Source organism: Apis dorsata, unplaced genomic scaffold (assembly GCF_000469605.1).
Source record: "Apis dorsata unplaced genomic scaffold, Apis dorsata 1.3 scaffold_696, whole genome shotgun sequence".
Classification (NCBI taxonomy): domain Eukaryota; kingdom Metazoa; phylum Arthropoda; class Insecta; order Hymenoptera; family Apidae; genus Apis; species Apis dorsata.
Window position 1 is genome coordinate 53,800 of NW_006263875.1, and position 3,262 is coordinate 57,061.

The 3,262-nt window shown below is 37.5% G+C and overlaps 1 protein-coding gene and 1 long non-coding RNA gene across 10 annotated transcripts in view; one reads left to right on the top strand and one right to left on the bottom strand.

Moving 5' to 3' along the window:
• The window catches only part of LOC102672458 (LIM domain-binding protein 2), a 143,859-nt gene that overhangs the window by 32,071 nt on the left and 108,526 nt on the right, over window positions 1-3,262 (bottom strand). The window lies entirely within an intron of this gene.
• Window positions 1-3,262, top strand: part of LOC116186448 — a 19,043-nt gene that overhangs the window by 13,496 nt on the left and 2,285 nt on the right. Inside the window, exon 2 of the long non-coding RNA XR_004151446.1 lies at window positions 1,179-1,185. This is a non-coding gene — a long non-coding RNA (uncharacterized LOC116186448). The remainder of the gene's footprint in view (window positions 1-1,178; window positions 1,186-3,262) is intronic.

Consider the following 3,262-nt stretch of genomic DNA (forward strand, 5'->3'; position numbering starts at 1 on the left):
ACGCGCCGGCCACGTTCGAACTAATTAATTCGTCGCACGGCGCACACAAGCCACCGCCGCCGCCTCGTTCCGCAATTTTTTCCTCTTCTTCGATCGTGACAGATCGTTTCCCTTCCTATCCCGATACGGGGAGGACCCAATCCTCGATGAAAAACTTTGAGCTCGCGTGTCACAGTTTCCATCCTCGGCCGAAAGATTCCTTTTCTTTACGAGATGGAATCTCGTCGAAAAACCTATTTTTGTTTGTGAATTCGCGATTTCCTCGGGCGGAAGATTGCGTTGGAATTTTTGGAACAGCGTGGGACGAAAAGGTATCTTCGTGAATTCATAATTTTTTCGGGTTTCTTTTATCTCTCTCTCTCTCTCTCTCTCGAATTGGAATTCTTTCGAAACAAATTTCTTCTTCCTTTTGTTTCTTCTTCCACGACGCGATGCGAATTTTTAGGAATTTCCTCGGGCGGAAGATTGCGTTGGAATTTTTGGAACAGCGTGGAACGAAAAGGTAATTCATAATTTCGAGAATTCACAGTTTCCATCTTGGAAAATTCTCTTCTTTTCTTTTCTTCCCGGAAATCTCTCAAAAATCAAAATTTTTATCGAATTCAAATCCGCAATTGTCTTCCACTCGTTTCTCAGATTTTTAAAGAAAATCGAACAAAATAATTTTCTCTAAAGGAATAAAAGAATAGAAAAATTCATTTTCATTCTTCAAAAAATTTGTTTCGAAATTTTCTTTGACAAAAAAATATGTCGCTCACAAAATGTTCAATTTTCAGATTGCATCCATCGAAAAACGAAAAAAAAAAAATCTCCTTCCATCTTGAAGAAACATCCCCCTCCAACAGCTAGCATCATCCGATCACGTTCATTCGAAGGCTACGAAATCGAGGGAAAAGTTGGGAGGATAGGTGCGAACGAGCGAGATAGATGTCCGCGAGATGGTCGCCGCGGGATTTTCGAGGGAGTTGCGCTCGTTATCAGGTCGTGGGAGTTAATAGGTTTAGTTGGGGCGGCTAATGGGCGTCCCGGCACGCCGGCAGGAATCAGCTGACCGGCCAGCTGGCCGTGGAACCGTCGAGGTTGAGAGCCGTTTGCTGCACGGCTCTCAGATTGGGTTAGCAAAGGGCGCAGTTGAGAGCGGAGGGTGGCTGCCGAGGGTGAGTCTGCCACGGAGGAAGGAAGAGGGTGTTATTAGGGGCTGCTCATGGGGTGGCACTGCGATCAATGCCGGGGAGTCATGCTAGCCCCCCTTTCGAACTTCTATATATAGAAGAATGACGTGCGTATATATGTATATAAGTGTGTGTGTGTGTATGTATACACGCACACGCCATGTCTCTTACTAACGATGGACATCCAAATATTCCTGTCTCGCGAGTTTCCAACCGATTTATCGGGAGACAGGTTGCTACGAGTTGGAATATTGTTCGAATTGAGACGATGTGGAGAAGGTAAGAGGAACTCGTGTATGTATGTGTAATTATATTATTTTTTTTTTTAGTGTAATTATGGGGAAATTTTTATTTTTGGTCCTATATGGAGAGACGATGATTGGATACGATTGGATTTTGAAACGATGTTATGATTTTTTTTAAATTGATGTTAATTGTCACATTTCGAGGATGTTATATAATATTGGTTAAGTTGAATTTTTATTAATTCTTTGTTATGTTATAATTTACATTTATAATTATTATTATATATATGAAATTATTAGAAAAAAGTATTTGTATACATATTTCTGAACAAAGGATTTGTTTATCGCGCGTTTCATTTCCATAATATCGAATTTCTGTATAGTCATATGATAGTCGTTGCTAAATTATATTTGAAATTCGATACACTTGAGTTTATTATTTAATAAAATACGTAATGTGACATTATTATAATATAAATAAATTTGTGTACAAATAATTTTCTCCAATATTGTGTATATGTAATAATAATTATAAAAGTAAAATACGATTAAATAATATACAAAGGGGCTATTTATGCAATTGAAAATTTTATATTTTGTATAGAGGGGGTAGAGAAAAATTTTCGTTGATTCGAAGCGAATCTGAAACTCGAGAACGAAGGTGTGAATGTATCCAACCTCTCGTGAGAGATTTTCTTATGGGAGGCAACATCTGAAGAGCACATGTTATATTTATGAATATAAACTTGATGGCCTAGATTGAGATTTTTCGCGCCACCTCATCGATCTTCGTCGATGCTCCAGATATTTTATTCAGAGGAACACTGCTTATTCTTCCTTTTGCATTTTAATTTTTCAAATTGCAAACGTATTATATTATCCATCGTTTGAAATTAATAAGTTTTAAATGTCAGGTAACCAAGGCGGAAACGTGAATAGGAAATTTTTTTAAAATATATTTTTATTCTTGCTTAAAACAAGAGAGGAAATATCGATTTTATAAAGCGAAAGAAAGTAAAGAAGTGATCGTTTTTCGATATTACAATTTTTTAATACGTCAAACGGAATAAATAATGACCTGAGTAATTTTCCAAATTTTCTCTAGTGACATTTCAATTATCTCGGTTAATTGCACAAACCACGCAAAAGTCAAAATTTATAATCAGTTTTTAACTTTATTTTTGAAAACTAAACAATTAATCTCCTAATAATAGAAATACTCATCACCACTGAGGAATAAAAATTATTTCGATATCATACAATTATTCCACGACGCGTTAAGCTTTCGTCCAGTAAATCGTAAGGGTTATCGATCACGATCACTTTGACCGAGATTCCCATCAGAATATCGTTGGTTCGCGTGCGAAAGAAATTACGACGTTAATCCACACCCGATCTCGACACCCTCGATTCTTGAAACGAAAATGAAAATTATCCCCCCGAATAATAATTACAATTAATTATCGTGACAGGTGTATCTCGTGATCGGGGAAAACGTCTCTCGAAGCGTTAAAATTGCGACTTTTACGGGCTTTTGTGTCCCGCTTTGAAACACCGATCGTTTCAAATAGATTGACCAAAGCACGAGAAGCAAGAAATGTCTCTATAAAAAGCGGAAGAAAGATCGTTACTTTGGAATTTATTGGCTCGTAGCTTTTATCGAAGGCGCGGGAAGGGCGCGCAAGAAAGGGTGGAAATGATGGTTTTCAAAGCCGCGAAATATCGCGTGCCTCGCCCTTAATCGTGGCAAATTGAACCGTCAATTTGTCCAAATTGATTCTATGCGTACAAAAATTGTCAATTGTCCACGGCGATACCTAATCTTTTTTTTTTTTTTTTTTTTTT